We start from the raw sequence: 18,442 nt of genomic DNA, 5'->3' as shown, positions 1-18,442 counted from the left end.
CTCTCTCTCCCTCTCTCTCTCTCTCTCCGTATTCTATGCGCATTCAAATATTCACATTCCACATTTCACGCTAACTTTGGTCTATAAACATTATTAGTGTAATATGAAGAATGCAACCTGTTGGACCTGTTTGGCATTTGATAATACGAGAATCCTAGAAGGTTGCGACTTTCAGGAAATAAAATTATATAACGCGCGCGAATATGTCTCGCCCGACGTTTCACTTTTTAATGCGTTCGCTCATTGATTAAAAAGTTATCGATATCGCGCACAATTCCGACATCACAAAGGGATGACTTTCTTTATCCGCCGGACACGAAAGTGGCATTTGGCGTAAATATGAGGTGAAAATTGGACAGGAGAGAGCATCACACCACATTTAACATAAATACGCGATGAAAATGGAAACAGAGGCATCAGTAGCGACGTGAAAGGGAATATAATTCGGACGATGTCATTGGGAACAATTTACACCGCGCCGAACACGTCGATCGATAAATTAACAAGACATATTCGATACGCGTTCGCATTTTTATCGGGCTCGCTTCTCGCGGAAACCGCGTTTCGACGGCTGTTGTATTATCACTCTGAAAATCGCATAGACGGATATTCGAAAAATTGTTAAGAGATGCGCTACCGTTGTAATTCGTTTCAGTGACGAACGCTCCGGGTCTCCCTTTTTGCGCCGATTTTACTTTTATCGACCGATAAACGCGCAGTTTTTAATCACGCTCGCGATATGAACGAAGATTAACGGCGAGGAAGGATGACACGCATGTTATGGATTTTTTAACACTTCGATACTTTTGTATTATTGCCCGCTTTGCTTTTTTTTCAAATTTAATTTAATTGCGGTTTTTCTCTCTCTTGCGTGTATTAAACTTACGGCGATAAACCGCATATTTACGAGAGATAGCACTGCATAAAATTGATAAAAAAAAATCTATTTTGTTGACTCCTTTCTCGATCTTACCGCTGGATCTGTTATTATTATATTATATACATAATAAAACATTTTATGCGCGCGCGATTTTATGGTTTAAAATTGTCAGAATATTTTTTAAATTTTACATACATTTGTGGAACTGTACTGCTGGAAAAGAGATGTCAGTGTAAATCGCGTTTATGATTTTTTGGTAAGGTGAAGCTCGAATAACGCATCCAGCTGTTAATTGAAGACAACGACGCGAATGGGCGAGCACGTGCGTGAATCGAGAGAGTGCCTGTGCGCCGTCCGGGGATTATCTTTCATATAGATACGTTGGTCTAATCTGGCGCGGTTTCTGCGACGAGAAAAAAATAAAATGCACGAGATAAGTGCGATCCGACCGAGTTCGTCATTGACGAGCGAAATTGCGCGATTCGCGCCGGACGTGTGTCATCGAAGTTCACGGATGATCGTCCGTCGATACTCGTGTAATGATTCCGAAGAAGTGGAAATTATTTACTTATGATACACTAGTGCGAACTTAAAGAGGCGATCGCTGACCTCTTCACGCGTGTGTCAAACGTGTGACGGCATTATCGACATGTACATAATTACTTTATTTCAGAATAATGAAAGCGAATAATATCAACAAGATCTCGAAAAATTCATAAATTAGATGAAGAATTTAGTGCTTGCGGTCTAATAAATCTTATATTAAGCCGTCTTTTTTTGTTTCTATTAATGTAATAAAACCCAAAATGCCTTTTAATTGATAAATAACAGATTCTTGGACGGATCTGCGAGAAAGGTCTCCGAATTCGATATTTTCAATAGTTATAACCGTAATTAGATTAATTGTAGAATGCAAGCGAACATAACAGATCGATAGCTGAAATATCATCGCGTTAAGAATTATATTGACAATCGAACTGCCGTGTTACAAGCAGAAAATTATTTTGTTTTCCCTCGAATACCCGCAAGGACCCGTTTGCATTGTTGCGCAAGTATAATTAGGCGAGCGGGCTAGTATGAAAGTCCAGGAGAAGCAACCGACGTCCGCGGCACATTGCGAGTAATTTGGCGCGCGTGATGCCGAGGTCTGCGCGAAGCACGAACGGCACGAGAACAATTTTTCGAACTAGAGGCGCACTTCGCCCGCACCTCATCGTGTCGTCGGCACCGCCGCCGCTGCGCTGGATTTACACAACTCTTTCAATTAAAACTTTTTCGCAGTTTATCTTCCCGCGCGCCGAAAAAAAATTAGGTTCCGCCGCGCGCGCAGTAACGAGTTACGTTAACGGAGCACGCCGTGTTCCGTCGAGCTTTTCGAGCTTTCGCTGGAAAAATTTATCGTCACGTTCAGCGGGAGATTCCGCGGGAGAGGGGACGGGAGAAAGAGTTGGGGATGCGTCCGTAAAATAAGTCGGGATGTCGTCAAGGTTAACGTGAAACCGAATTTTTACCTCCTACCTGCGAGCGCTTCTTTCACTCTCTTTTTATTGTATTCGCAGGGGACTCTTCAACCTTGAACCTCTACCGACTTACGGGCGGTCCAAAGTTCTTTTCTATACCCATCCTATACCGACAGTCCGAAAGAAGCATTTTCCGAGCTTGGAAAACTCATAGGACTGCCTCGTTCGTCACCGTTCACGGACGAAACGCGACATCGGGAACGAATACCGATATATCACGTGGCGATATCAGCGTGCGCGATATACATGTATGCGCGCGTCGTATGCACGAGTACGTGTACGGACTCACCTTGTGGTGCTGCATGATGGCAGTGGCCTTTCGCTTGGCGGACATATTCAGTTCTCCGGGGTGCCCTCTCTGCCCCCCTTCTCGGAGCGGGAAATATCTGCCTCGCCGGTCTCTATCCGACTGTCCGCCTCTGTCCTCCTGTCTCCTCCTGTCTCTCTGTCCTTCGCTCTTCCGTCTGTTTTTCCCTCCTACTGGCGAGCCATAAGCGTCCACCCGAAGGCACGGCGACGTTCACGAGGAACACAAAGGCAGGGGGAAGGCGGCGCAGGGGGTTGACAACGATAGACGAGCGCACGCGGTGATGAGTGTGCTCTTCTTCTCTTTCTCTCTCTCTCTCGTTCCTCGCCCGTTCCCTCTTCGTTTTCCTCTTCTGTCTCCTTTCTTCGCTTCCGCTTAACAGCTTCCTCCGGCACGCCGGAGCGAGCGCGTAGGAAATGAGGTGTTCTTTCCGGAGCGACCGGCACGTCGCGAGTAAACTTTCTCGAAGCCGAGTTTCGTGTTTCGTTTTCTGTCCCTCTCTCTATCTTTCTTTATGTCGCGCGCGCGCGCGCGCGTCCGCGCACTCCGTCCCACCTTGCGCTCGTGAACTTTAAGCTTTCACCCCGCGCACACCGCACCGGTACACCGGCGGCGCCACGAAAGTTCCGCGACAAAACCTCCCGCGCAGTTGGTCGTTGCGGTAGCAGGTGTCGGCGCCGCGCGAGAGATTAAAACAGGCGCCGCGCGCAACCGGAATGATCGGAAGGAATATCCGTGCACTCTCCGAAACAAGTTCGTTTCTCCTTTTCTTCCACGTTATCCCGTGTTTTTTTTTTCACTGACGATTCCTCACGCGTGTCTTCTCAGCTGTCTTTATCACCGTCTCTCTCCCTCTTCTGCGTTCACGTCACGACACGATAAACGTGCACAAGGAAATCTCCACGAAGTATATCAAACCGGTAAGACGGTTGCACAATCAGCTGGTTCGTCTGAACTCCGGAGCATTCCGATCGAACGGACGTCGATTGATCTTCCAACTCCGATCGACGGATCGTCTCTTGGGCATTAATTTTTTTTTTCCGTTCAGGAACACAGGATTCAAGTTCGCAACGGATAGTCCACGTTTTCGGAAGTTAGCAGGACGCTCGTCTGTCGATCGTGAAAAAGAACCTAGTTCGAGGAGTTTCACACTATGGCCGCAGCCTCTGCCTATTTCCCGAGAGATCGTCGGAAAAATGACCAGTGTTCACGCGATCGTTGCCTGCCTGCCACGCTCGTTTCCTGTGTCGTTCACAGCGAGAGATGGGAAAGCTCCGAGCTCGCTACTCCGCTTAACAGAACGTCCTCGCGTCATGAGCGCTCACGGCAAACTAGCAACTGGCGACGCGACGACGACGACCTCCTCCCCTTCTCGCACCGCAGCACCGCCGCCTCCACATGCGCCCCTCCTCGGTGTCCTCACCCCAGCTCCACGGTAGAGAGCCTCATACCGCTACCAACGCTTCACCCATACCCCACTCTCTCTCACTCGCCGTCAACTCAGCCTCCCCCCACCTACCGTCGGTTCTCTCGCTCTCCCGCGCAACCCCTCATCACAGTCCTCCGACGACCCGCACCGCTCTCTCACTCCCCAGCGGCCCTCTTCGAGCGCGTCAACCCCCCTCGGTTCCTCGTTTCCTCCTTCCTCACCATGGCCATCTCTCTCTCTCTTTCTCTCTATCTCTCTCTATCTCTATCTCCGTCCCCCTTCCGCTCCCTCTCGTTTCTGCTTCTCTTGTCCCGGCGCCCTCGGCTCCCCCTCGACCCTCGACCCTCCCCACTCGGTTCGGTGCGGTGGCGGCGGCGGCGGCGGCGGCGGCGGCGGTAAGGTAGGGTCTGTCACCGTCAGAACATCGAGGGGGCCGCTGGACGAGTAACTCGGGGGGGAAAGCGGGAGAGGGGGTGAGAGGATTCAAAGGGGCGTAAGGGGCCGCTGTCGGGCATCCGGCGGCGCAGGGGAAAGGAGGGGGTGAGGGAATGGGCGGCAGGGACCTTTCTGGACGGTGAGGGCAGGGCGGCGGGAGGGTAGTAGTACAGCGCAGAACGAGGGGCCAAGGGGCGCCAGCGCTCATCGGCCGAAGGGGCTTCCACGGGTGTGTTAGGCTTGTGCTTAGAAGGGTATGTGCTTTGCCCACCGCTTTGCTCCTCCAGCGTACATGTGCGGCACTCTGCTACGTGGACGTACAATATCTACGGTCTCTATCTCTCTCTCTCTCTCTCTCTCTTTGACTGGCCTTCGTCTATTTGAGTGTGTTGCTCTATCTGTACCTATACCATTCTCTATATCTCTCTTTCTCACACACATACGCACATACGTACACACATATACATTCTCTCTCACTCTCTTTCTCTTTTTTTCTCTTTCTGTCTCTCTGCCGTTCGTCGTCTCCTCCTCGTGCTGGACTCCGTTCTTTGCACCATGCTGTCACACCAGTATGCCACTACCGGCGATACGTAACGTTGCCGCGGCTTTGCCGCGGTACTTGAGAGACGTAAGTTACACGGCACCTCCGACGAGAATGGTTCCTCCCGCCTGCCTGCTTACCTGCCTGTGCCTGCCTGCGTACGACCTGGGCGAAAGAGGCACGCCTGGGCGAGAGAGACGGGTTTGCTTTTGCTCGATGCACATGCATTTTTAGGGGGAGCCTCTCTCCGCTTAAGCCTTCCGTATTATTAGCTCGTCGTCATCGTCGTCGTCGTCTTGCCACCTGGGCTAATACCAGCGTCGACGGTCTACGCGTAAATAACAGTAGTCTACGATGTCGAACGATGTATCCTCTTGCACGTAATCCGAGTAATCCTGAGCGATCGAAATCGTCGATTACATCTTGTCGTTCGGCCGCTTGAGTTACAAGACATTGTGGTCCGCATCAATTTACACATAGGTTATAAGTGCGGCCTTTATTGGTTAATATTTCCGCGGTATGTGCAGTCGAGGCGAATATTTGAGTGGTGGGATATCGCGTCGACGAGGTCGATCTTCAGACATATATTTTTCCTCGCTTTTACTTGTATTTTTATCTCCCCGCTTAAGCCTCCCGTGTTATTAACCGATCGTCGCGCTGCCAACCCGGATTAATACTCCGTTTACAGCTAGATCGAACGCGTGAAGTCCAATAATTATAATATCGGGGCGAACAGCGATTGTCGGACACGCCATCGTCTTTGCATAATTACCATTTCAATCTGGCGATTTGATCCGATCCGATCCACACGGTGAACGCATTATTAAAATCTGGTTCACGAAACGTTGTCGAACGTAACGGAATATCCGCATGTCCGATTGACTTTCTTGATCATCGAGTTTCGTTTCTGTTACCGTATACGTACGTTTTTGATGCGTCATTCGTGAACGAACGACGAGACGACCCACACATTTACGATGGTACGTGAAAGGATTCGCGCAAACTTGCAGAACTGATAATTCTCCAACGAGATCGCGATTTCCCTTTGCTGTAAATCTGAGACATGACCGCAGTCAGTGAATCGTATGCAGCGGTCTCATCGGGTCAAGCACGAGCAAAGCTATGGAAAATCCGCGTCCTGAGGGACGCGTACGTAAAATCGCTACTACGTCAACCTTGATATTCCAAATGATCGAATATCCTCGCAATATCCTCCCAAAATATTGTTCGTCCGAGAAAAATAGAATAGTCACGTGGTAGTCATATCAGCAAAAATTCATACGAATCGTAAGGAAATTGTAAGTTATTTGAAACATTGACTGTAATAACGATCTAATATTTTGTAAATTTTCAAAGTTAAACTATGCATGTAACGCTTTAATATTAATTTGCAAAAAAAATGCCGCGAAAGATCTGAAGTTTCGGAAAATATGACAACTGCGAAACCTCGTAATTTCAAAGCCGCATCGTTGGAATTATCTATGCGGTGGGCATACGTGAACAAACCGACGAACGTCGAGCGCGATGCAGGAGTGACCTCGTAAAAGGCTCTGTAGGATAGTCTTAGGGGAAGTGGCCAAGTTATCGGGCCAGCGTCGTAAAATACTTTTTCTCTCGACTTTATGACGGTTATACCCCGTGCACAGACGTCCTCGGGGCTCCACCTGTCCGCTCGACTTCCTTCAAAAAGGCGATCTTTTTATTGGCTGGTCCGTACTTTATTTACGACGTCTTCTGCACGAATCGTTTCTCTCTCTCTCTCTCTCTCTCTCTCTCTCTCTCTCTCTCTCTCTCTCTCTCTCTCTCTCTCTCTCTCTCTCTCTCTCTCTCTCTCTCTCTCTCTCTCTCTCTCTCTCCTCCCTTTCCCCTCTCTAGCCTCTGGAAAACGAAGGAAACTCCAGTCGCGATAAAGCGCGAACTCGTTGGGATTAATAACGTTTTCAACAATGTCGTATGGAATGCGCACGGTAAATAAATGAATGGATGAATATATGAATGCATGCGCAGACACGCCCACGCTCTCGCTCTATGTCGCCGACAAAGGAAGTTACCGGCATGTCAATTGAAAAGTCGAAAGCGTAGGAAGAAAAAGCACGAGCTCTTCTCTCTCTTCCCGGTTAAGACCCTAAAGGGATTATTTCTAATTCCTTCACGTCAATGGGACGAACGTTTGTCCCTCTCCCCCCCTCCCCCTTATCGCACGGTAGTACGCGATAACGATCTAAGCAACAGTTTGCTTCGACGGGGAGAGGAAACTTCGGGACACAAGAAGCGTAAAAAAGCTTAAAACTTTCCGGCGAAAGTTCGATCTTTCCGATTCAATCGGACGCGAGATGATCCGTGTCCTACCTGCGAGAGATATTCGTAATCGTCTCGTTATCATTATCATTCTCATTATCGCTCTTGTAAACGTATCTCTCTCGTCAATGTCATCAATCTACCGAAGGATATCGCGTGAATTCCGTGAACCGAGAACCGTCTACTAACTTAATTCATTACGAAAACTTTTCGCAACGAAATAAGTTGAGTTTGTCTTCTTCCCTTTCATGTCACGCGGTCACGATACCATATTATCGGTTTGATTAGCAGCTCATCATTAATACCGTTAATGTTTCAATACCTTTCACTTTTTGACTTATAAATTAAAAATCTTATCTATGCGACCGCATTTAGCGCAAAGTGCGCGGCGTGACTATTAGCCGAGTCGAACGAATGAGAAAGAATGTGTTTCTCTCCACCTACGCGCACGCATAAACGCACATACACGTATAGAGAACGTCATCTCAGCGAGTGAACAAAGTCCACTTTGGCATTAGACACCCTTGGTTTCTGAAGCCTCAGGCGGTAATCCCCCTACCCTTTGCCGTGGCACCCCTATAGATCTCTCTAGCCGAGCCACCCTCTCACTCCCTCGTGGCAAGACCCTTTCTACCTCTCCCCCTGACTACCCCCGCCCTTTTCTCGGCCTCCCGCATCGCCTTCGCTACCTTCACCCTAACCCACCGTCTCTCTTCGTCTCTTTCTCTCTTTCTCTCTCTCTCTCTTTCTCTCTCTCCTTCTCTCTTACTGTTACAGTCCGTTCCCTCCTCCGCGTCTATGTTTCTCGTTCCCTAGAGCAGCCCCTGCTTGCCTGCCGGTTTTTCTCTTCTCCTCCCCTGACCCTCGTCGTTCCTTACCGTCGGCAGTCGCCCTCGCCCGTTGGTACTCTACCGACCCGGCCGCCTCGTTCCCCCTATCTTCCCCCACATCCGTCCCTCGTACCCGCACACCCTTACAAAAAACTCAAGTCCAGTGTGGGCGCAACGGGGGGTTTCTCCCTTCGTTTCCTTTTACCCTCTTCCCATCATTCCTCCTTTACCTCTCTCTTAACCTTTTCCCGTCCCTCCCCCTTGCCCCCGCTGTGCCTGTTACCCTCTTCTATCCGCGTCCGTTCTCTTCTGTCTCTCTTGCGAGCCGTGCTATACCTTCGTTTCGTTCGTTCCGAGTTCTGTTGCCCTGTCTCACTTCATCGTGCACCTGAAAATCGTCTCTCGCTCCCACACCCGAGCACTAGTGATTCTCAACCATTGCTCGAACGCAGATGACTCCGTGACTGTGCGTTTTTCGAAGGTCTGGAAAAGTCATCCTTTGTGTTAAATCGATTTCCTTAATTTTCTTCAATTTCCTTTCGCTCGGATCGTCACCAAAAGCGAATTTTAATCACGTTAAATGTTATTGTTCCTCTCACATATTGGTAGCTTCATTATAGTTACTGTGCTTCCGAACTTTATCTCAATTTCCTCCTTTATTATTTGAACATCGTACAACAATAATTTATTCCTAATAAAATTTGCATAAACGCAGTTACTACTCAAAAAATAATAAACTTAATATAATCACGTATTTATATGCTCATCGGTGCCGCAAAGAATTTCACGTGACGCATTCCGCGTTTCTCGTGCCGCGCATTGCTCAGATTCGAATCATTCGCCGCCTCCTGGCCCCGAGAAGTCGCGATGCAACATCGCGATAGACGACGGCGTAATGCCGACACGGCGAATCCGAAACTGCATCGCGTAGTCCGGTAGTCCCGCTGCCTCACTTTGCATCGATCCCCCCCGGTATAGTCCGCGCTCGTCGCTCGTCGATAATATTCGTAACGGGATATACCGGTACGTATAATGCCGACTAAACATATTACGCGCTGAGGTGTACCGTTAAGACGCGCACAGGATATAATCAGATAATCCCATTACGGTCGCCACAGCCTGAAAAGTGAGCGCGCGAATTGCCGTAGGAACTGATTTTACGGCAACCGAAGGGGGGGGAAAAAACGTTGAAGTCGCCGTGAACTGCAACTCGGTCGCTTTTGAGTTCGGTGGATTTGATTCACGCGCGATTTTACTATTCATTACTTTCTGATAGAACAATGTTCGCATCGCGAAACTAGATCCAAACTGCTTGATTAGGATTAACTTCATTTTCGATGCTCCTGCAATTTTTTCCGATTTTTTTTAAAGGGCAGTTTTGAATGTTAATAAAAATTTATTATACCACATGTCTAAAAACACATGAAAATAATGAAATGTGAGTTCTTCTATGAGATTAATTAGGATAACGTGGATTTATCTATAGCTTCAGCAATTGAATTAAGCGAACGAGACTTGTTCGGACTCCCTTGTTCAGCAGAGAATGCGTAGCCGCTGCGGATCGCGCTCGGCGAAGATCAAGCTGCTCCAGTTACGCGGGAAGAAAAATATCGGCAACAAGATATTCCTCTTGCCCGGTCGGCGCGCGTGATAGGGGAGAATGAAGAATCGCTGTTCCGGCGTTATCAAGTATTTTCGCAGGCGCATTCATATTTCGCCTTAGGCATGCTCGATCGCTTAATGGTGTTCCTCTGTAGAAACACTTTTTCGATCACGTTCCCAATCGCAGGATGTATCCACGCGAGCGGTCACCGAGTAATCGCGCGCGGCGATTAATCGATAACGTCACACATAGACTCCTCCGATGTGACATTTGTGAAGTATCCTACCAGAGGCGCCCCATGAATCTACCGAATTTCGTAAGCCAGCCCCTATTCACCCAACTTGCGACACAGAATATCCATACACGTATGATCGAAGTTTCTAGGACACCGTGTTCGAGAAACAGGCTATTAGGTTCGAGAAAATACCATTCCACGTGTTTCGACCGTGTACTTTAGCCACAAGTACAATCTGCAGACTGGATAGCATATTTTTTCTGTATACCATCTTATAATTATCTTAAGATTGATTTCATTTAGTTTATTTAATAATTTGTTTAACTAAGATTTTTTGTACGCTGTAGATTCATACATTTTTTAATAAATATGATTCTATCGGAATATTATCCAACTATAAAAAATATCGGAGCTCAGGTCCGATTCTAAACTCTTCGAAGATTGCGGCGCGTGGTTTTTAGAAAGCGTCTTGATAAAAAGCAGAATATAGTTTCAAATTATAATTTAATAATGAACTGAAAAATATAACTTAAGTATTTAAATTATAGAATTGCGCCACAAACACTTAAATGGGTTAAGTTTACATAAAATAGAAAGAAAGAGGAAGCGAGATGCACATGTGCCGTAATCACGATTTATAACAAGTAGCTCGATCAAGGCTACAAACAACAGAGTGCCTTCTGTCCCTTGTTCGAGTTAATTTTCTCGCTTTCTTATTACTTTCGTCTAGCTGCAAACTACGGAATAAGTGCACCGTACTTTTCATCCCTGTAACACTTTGCCGACGCGAGAAATGCAAAATTGTGCCGCTGTGCGTGACCGTGCACGCGCACCGGATGGGGAAAAACCATCGTCGCGGCGAAGCTTTCCAGGTGCAAGATTTCCAGAGGAGAGAAGATGTCGGTTACCTCGCATTCCCCGGACCCTTACGTATACTACGTGTGTGTGTGTGTGTGTGTGTGTGTGTGTGTGTGTGTGTGCGTGCGCGCGTGTGCGTGTGCGTGTGCGTGTGCGTGTGCGTGTGCGTGTGCGTGTGCGTGTGCGTGTGCGTGCGCGTGTGCGTGTGTGTGTGTGTGTGTGTGTGTGTGTGTGTGTGTGTGTGTGTGTGTGTGTGTGTGTGTGTGTACAACGACCGCGGGCGCTGCGGCGGGAGTGGGTGCGCACACTGCGCACGGACGTGTGCACCATAGCGGCGCGCAAGCGGAGCCGAGGAAAGAAACTTTAGCTCTCTCCTCTGGGCATCACACATGGTGGCCACGTTGCCGTCTCTTCTCCGGTGCGCCTGTGTGCGCGACGCGACGCGACGCGAGATGCTCCCTCGCCTCCTCTTCTTCTCCACCACTAATGCATTCCCCGGCGTTAATACGCCGAAGAGGGCTCGCACCGCGAGCCACTCTCCGCAGCGTGTGTAAAGACGTAACTCAGGCCCCCATACTTCGCCGCTTTTCTTCCTCGTCGCCGTCGTCTTCATGGTCGTGGCCCCCACTGCGTGGCCGGAGACTCCCTTTTAACATTATCGGTGAGGAACGGAGCCGCGACGCACTCTCGAGATATGATCTTCAGGTGATATTACGTTATTATTATTTTATTGCCAAAAGGATACACAGAATTATAAAAAGTTGCTTAAACACTTTAAATATGAAATATATAAACACTTTAAATATGAAAAAGAGTAAAATATATACTTTTTACTAAACAAATTTATGTATACTTTTAACTAAATTAATTTAAACTAACGTAATATAAATTTTACACAAAATGAATTTGAAATTTTGTGTAAAAAGTAAATACGTAATATATCTTTAAATTCGCGTATTAAATTCGTAATATATCTTTTTTTTTCATATTGTGTCGTATATGCACAGATAAAAATTTGTTTTTAGTGTAACATTTTAATGTTATGTCCATTTTGTTAAAAGTTTTTTGCTAAGTCAAAAAATAAAAATTCCATAATTTTATTCAAAATCAATGTCTGTATTCAAAATCAATATCTAAAACAATAAAAAAAGGCCTCAATATGTAACATCATAATTAGGTGCGTTCGGGATTCCCTGGCGAAAATGAGAAGTTTCACATTCGGTTCACCTTCCCGTACTGTGTCTCATGTCTTTCATAGACGCTTTTACGTATGTAGAGACACTATACTAATACAGGGAGCTTTCCATTTTTAGGCCCGGTTGCACCAACGTCTCATAACATTTAACCTTAACTTAACTCACTTTTCGTCTTTTTCTAAGGGGACAGTTAGAAAGACACGAAGAATGAGTTAAGCTAAGGTTAAATATTATATGCAACGTTGGTCGCTGGTTCGAAGTGCACTTCTCAATCAGAAGTTCTCGCACGACCAAAAAGAGAGTCTCTCTATATTTTATATTAACTGATGGTCACGCGAGTAATATAGCAGGGTTATTCTGGGAAGAAAGTTGAAAGTTTTGAAATTTTAAGAGATACGATTGTATATTTCCACTTTTTTTTCGGTTTAAACTTTATGAATTCGGACGAACGATATATGCGAACGCATTCGATAAAACCCTTTTCGACTGTACTGAAATATGTATAGCGCAAGGAGGAGGAACGGGAGGAAAGGATGATTTTCAAAACACCGTTAACATATATATACGCGTATACACAACGAAGCGTATTCGCGCAACGATCGTTGCACCGCGCATTAATATGCGAAAGCGTGCACGGCGCAAAATGACGGCTAATAATGCATGGCACGGTTATGCGAGAGTTAATTAATGACTGGCAAATACAAAAGATTCGCAAATACAAAGGATAAATATCGTATTTTCCCTCGATCGCGACTTAATTCTTTCCATTTTTTTTTCCAGACTTTGTGTATCAACGGTAAAAGTAATTATTTACCAAAGTGGCGTACAAGCTTCACTACGAGTTTTACATTATAGAGCTCACAGGCCTATCTTTCCTATCCTGAAATTGCAGGGATTAATTTCGTGAGATTACATTTGCGTGCACGGTATTTCGAAACGATATTCTGCTTTTTATCATCAAAACGGTTTCTAAAAATCGCGCGCCACGATCTTCGAGGAGGTTTAAGATCAAACCCGAGCTCCGCGTGGCTCTCGTCTAATTAATATCCAGCGTAGGATTGGCCGAGACGAATAGCTAACGAGCGGATGAGACGCGCATGTCACAAAGTCTCACCCAGTAAACGGCGAAACTCATCGCGGAAGCATCCCCGAGGAGGTGCGAACTTTCGTCGCAGTTCGCGAGCGAGTATCTGATCTAATGGGGGATTTGACGTAAGGGGCAATTTGATGCATCGTCGGATTCATTACTCGTCTGGAGACACATAGTTTTGTCGCGTCTGTCCGGTATCACGCGTACCGTGACCATCTTGTCGGTTGTCCACTTACGGAGAACGTGCCCTGAAAATTTGAAGGATTGCCGTGTGAAATGCGGTACTTAAGCGTTCAAATCACACGTATAAAGAATATCGTGAAATTCAGGAGAGCTGTTGCCAAGAAATTTCACTCTCCTACTCTAACTGGAAATCGTCTCATTGACTCATTGACGTCTCGCTGAATCATTGACGCGTAGATGTCATAATTATGAAACGATTATTATAAAAGACAATCTCATAAGACAGTTATAAAGATTAATTTAGACTGCAAGGATAAAAAAAATGTAACTTGATTTTCATCGATTATTCTCGGAATTAAACGAAGAGGGGGAAAAAACGTCAGAAGAACAGAAACTCTTCTTTCCCGCGGGTTCCGAAGGAGCACGATCGTAGTCCGGTTTCGCGCACCGACGCGACGCGACGCGACGCGACGCCGCGTACAAATAACAGCACGCTCGTTGTACCCGTTGTTCCCAATTAGGCGGCGGGCGAATCAGCTATTCATGAGAGCCGGATAAATCTGGATCCGACGATTCCGCGGGCTAGGCGCTCCGCGATCATCGCGACGCCTGTTTGTGTTACGCGGCCGTGGCCAATGATAGGGTGGCGGCGCAGCGCGGCGCGGCGCGGCGCGGCGGCGGAAGAGGAGGGCACGGGTGATCGGTTTCGCGTTCGGTTCGATCGCGCCGACATGAATTATTTACATGGGTTTTGCGATATCGCGCTCGCTCCCGCGCTGCGTGACGCCGGCGTTGTCCGTCGCGTTAGCTCTATAATTAATATCTCGTAATTTGGATAGTCAAAGCACGACGGCAGAATGTGTTACATGAGCATCGTTCGCGTTCTGCGCTAAAATATCGCTAAAAGCGCGATCGCGCTCGTTAATGCTTAATATGTATGAAAGCAATCATACGGTTTCGTTTTTTTTTTTTAATTATATTATATATTAGAAATATATGTTTTACATATTCTAATCTTTTATACCTTACCTTAATATTTTGCTATCTATTTTTTGTAATTACAACAGAACATTTCTCTATAAAAATGCATGAAAATTAATGCCGTAATCTCATATAAAAAAAGTAATTTAATCATTGATAGATTAAAACAATTATTACTCTCGCAATTTTAAGATATTCAAATCTATTTGAATATGTATTACATGGAACATGGAAAATATCGCAAATGCGAATTTAATTACGATCCGTACTCCATACTGTTAAGTAGAAGTTTCGTTAAGTAGCAATTCGTTGTTTTGCTACTTCGTGTCTCTGTCGTGAATTTTCTAGGACAATTATACTTTAAGGATCATTTAAAGTCCGTTTACTTTTTACACGAGGACCGGTCGATACCCGGTGAGCCAATCCTCGCCCGTAATACGTTAGTTCATTAGTCGACGCCCTGAAAACTCCGCGCTCGAAATGACGACGGCGGTTTCCACAAATAATTCTTTCTAAATGCGCGTATAAGATAGTAACTGAAATTATCTCTCCGCTTTTCCACGGACTCGTAACCCGCGGTAATATCGAAATAGCCGAGCCGCTCCGTGGCAGTCGCGCGAATAGATCGACCCTTTTCGCAAACGGACCAACCCAGGACATCGAACTTACGTCACTCGGCCGTTCCCTAGAAAATCCATAGGAACCTTCTATAATTCACGTCGCCGCGATGCTCCGACGGAAATGTTCCGTCGGCGAGGAAACACTAATGCCATTTCGAAATCGCAGGCAAATAATTTCGGGATCGGTGAACTGCGGCGAAACGTGGATCAAATTATAGTTTGAAAAATCATATCTGAAAAGATTTGAATCTTTAATTCGATGCGAAAGAATGATGAGAAAAATGTGGAGGGAGCATTAGAGCTTTCGGAGCGTGGAATGAGTTATCGATATCTCACATTAAGCGTGCTCATTCGTTGCTGTTTTATAACGATGCTCTATGAAGAGTAGAACATTTAGCATAACTAACGTACGCTCGTTAAGTCATTTTTTATTAACAGCTGCATCCGTTGAACGTATTACGCGCTATTAGGCTCTTATGATTTATTAACGAACCTGCGCCGTGATGTCACATTTCTTATTCTGTATTCCAGAAACTGTCAATCGAGGAATACTTTCGTTTTCTCCCGGGACACCGTATAGAATTACGGATGCGTGCGTATCGCACGCACACGGGTTCACGTACCTCGCTATCATCGGCACCGGTGAGGTGGGTGCCACCCACTTCAGGATCTACCTACTCGGCCGAGGCACGGTCGCCCTTTGCGTTAAAGGGGGGAACCGAGTGCACCGGCCCCACGATCACGTGCATTCATGTATGATCCCTATATACGTGCGCGCATGCACACGTATGCGACGGGCTTGAGTATGATCCCGTACATGGAGCTCGTATGCGCGCAGCGTGGTGCATCCCGGGTTACTGGGAATGCACTCCCCGGATACGTCGTAAACGCACGTATACAGGGTGTTTCGATGCGAACGCCCACAAGGTCTCTTTAGTGTTCCGCCCATTAATCCTTCGAGGGCATGACATCCGTGGTGGTTCGGTCGGCCTTCGATTAAGGACGAGGTGGACGCTTATCTGCAAAATGCCCCGGTTTCGTCGTTTAATTTCAAGATTATTAGATTTGCGATGAAAAAAAACTGACGACAGTTAGCTCTCAGATAAATCTTCGCAAAATTTTCAGATTTCAAAATTAAAAGTAATCAACGTTCGAGTATTTCCGTCTTCGAATTAAGAATTAAGCGCACTTGATATGCACTATCGTCATCTTTATTAAGACCTATTCCTCCAGATACTGCGAATTTTTCCGGCGACTGCAAAGACTTCGTCGTCTCACGCAGCATGACACGTCTTCCTTAACTAAGGATATATCTAGGATAACAGCTGTAAGATATACCGAGACTTTCTAAAACAAACGGTATCGATTGAAGGGTTTCAAGCAGAGAGTTTCTAACCCACTTTTTGAAAACTTCAGCAAATAAATTCTGAAGCTTTAAGACAATTAAAATTTTATATCAACTTTAAAATATCAATTTTCTCAGGTTCTTTTAAATAAATTAGGTCATTATAAGATCGAATCTTTTATCTCCTCCCGAATCCTTAGCCATAGATTACACTTATCACGAGGAAGCCATCGACATCTCACGAGGGCGTGAATACGTTCCAATTTTGTTGCAGGGTTTGGAACAGCCTGTCCGCTAATATCTAGCAAATTCGTATACATGTTCACGCACGCGTGCAATCGCATGTCGAGGAGAAAGAGAGAGAACGAGAGGAGGAGGAGGAGGAGGAGGAGGAGGAAGAGGAGGAGGAAGGTCGCGCGTACAGGAGTTGAGCTCGCGTACCGTTGCCAACGCGATAAAACCAATCACCGAAATAACCGCAGACCACCTCAGCCGGCTTCCCATCACGGACACGTGGCCTCACAACGCGCACACTTATACACATATACGTGTACATGTATGAGCGACATCATAGCTCGTGCCGATATGACGACGAGAGAGGCTCGATACCTATATTCATATCCATCTCGACCTCCTCTTGTTTCGTCATCGTCTCTCTCGGTTATCGATTACAGATCTACAAAGCTGTACCATATTCATGCATTTAAAAATCAAGACAAAGTGCATGTGTGTGTATGTAAAAAGAGACTTTTCAATATAAAACAATATATATTATTATTTAAATCAAATATTGTTATATTATCATTATATTAATAAAAAATTAGAAACAGTTTTTATATAAAAATGAGCATCTTTATCTCAAAAAAAAAAAAAACACGAAAGATCTCTATTTAACAATAAGATCTAAAGCTCCAAAAAATACTGAAAATAAAAAGGGACTATAATGTGCCCAAAGTAAGATTTTAGGAGAGAAATGTCTTTTCGAGTAATATATTTATTTGCGTGATTGCAAAATATTAATAAATATAGGTGCAATAAAATAAATAGCATCGATTTAAACATTTTCTAGGATTATTAATGAACAGCGACTCTCTACCTCTTCGACATCCCTCTCAGCCTGGATATCCGTTGGTCCCCTCCGTTTCCTCCTCCCCTCCCCGTACATACTGTGTACACGCATATATCTACGTCTATGGGAGCTGGAGGCGTGCGTACCTTCGAGTGCTGCGGCTGGCCGACGGTACCGCTAAAGGTTTAATTAGCGAATCGGTTAATCGGATACGTGACTATTAGCGTGAAATCCATGGCGCGAGGACGACCACGAAAAAAGCCCTCTATCCTCGCGTGTAGAAACGTGACTCGTTCGTACACCTAGGTATGAAAAAAAGTCTTCGACGACTGCAAGATTACCGATATGTATTGTCCGATATGTGGCTTCATAATGTACGTTGCTATAACATTACGATGATTGCAATAGCTCGTCTAGAATTATGTGTGAATCACAAAATGTATTGCTTTGAAGGGTCGCAATCATGAGTTCTTAATCTTTTACTGCAGGGGTAACGATAGGATCATAAGTTATTAATACCTAAGAGTAGGTACACGGAGAGAATTTTTTGTTATATTTTACCCTTAAATTCACTATACAAACTTATGACAACTTGGTAACCAAGGAATTTTTGAAATATACAAAAGACATTTTACAAACAACGTGATAAAAATTACCAAGCAGATTGGTAAATTTTGAAAAATTATTGAAATTTTCTAGATATATTTTAGTAAAATTAATCAAACATATTTTATATTTTAATGTAATAGTTATTAATACTTTTTATTATGGTAGATATTAATCAGAATAGCTCACATAAAATTCTTGGTGGATACATGTTGTCCCACAACTACCATGATTTCAGGGTAAATTCTAAGAGAAACTTCTCTCCGTGTAATACTCGAGTAACAGAATTGTATAATTTCTCTCGGAATCATCGACGGGCCTGCAATGTTTGTTTTTTTCATCAAAAAAGCGTACGACCGGTACTGGAATTTTATTTTCCGATCACAGATAGAACTACAACACCGTTGGACTCATTG

The 18,442-nt window shown here is 45.4% G+C and overlaps 1 long non-coding RNA gene and 1 pseudogene across 1 annotated transcript; one reads left to right on the top strand and one right to left on the bottom strand.

The window, feature by feature from the left end:
- Positions 1-8,354: 8,354 nt before the first annotated feature.
- On the bottom strand, positions 8,355-9,800 carry LOC139785870 (uncharacterized; annotated as a pseudogene).
- A 3,827-nt stretch (positions 9,801-13,627) lies between these two features.
- LOC139785874 (uncharacterized) lies at positions 13,628-17,414 on the top strand. The gene is made up of 2 exons (XR_011722113.1): positions 13,628-16,333; positions 16,626-17,414. It is a non-coding gene; the product is annotated as an uncharacterized lncRNA (long non-coding RNA).
- The last annotated feature ends 1,028 nt before the right edge of the window (positions 17,415-18,442 follow it).

Source organism: Temnothorax nylanderi, unplaced genomic scaffold, assembly GCF_030848795.1.
Source record: "Temnothorax nylanderi isolate EJ_2023f unplaced genomic scaffold, tnyl_v1.0 TNYL_tig0907_pilon, whole genome shotgun sequence".
Lineage (NCBI taxonomy): Eukaryota > Metazoa > Arthropoda > Insecta > Hymenoptera > Formicidae > Temnothorax > Temnothorax nylanderi.
This window is presented reverse-complemented; position numbering and strand designations above follow the sequence as displayed.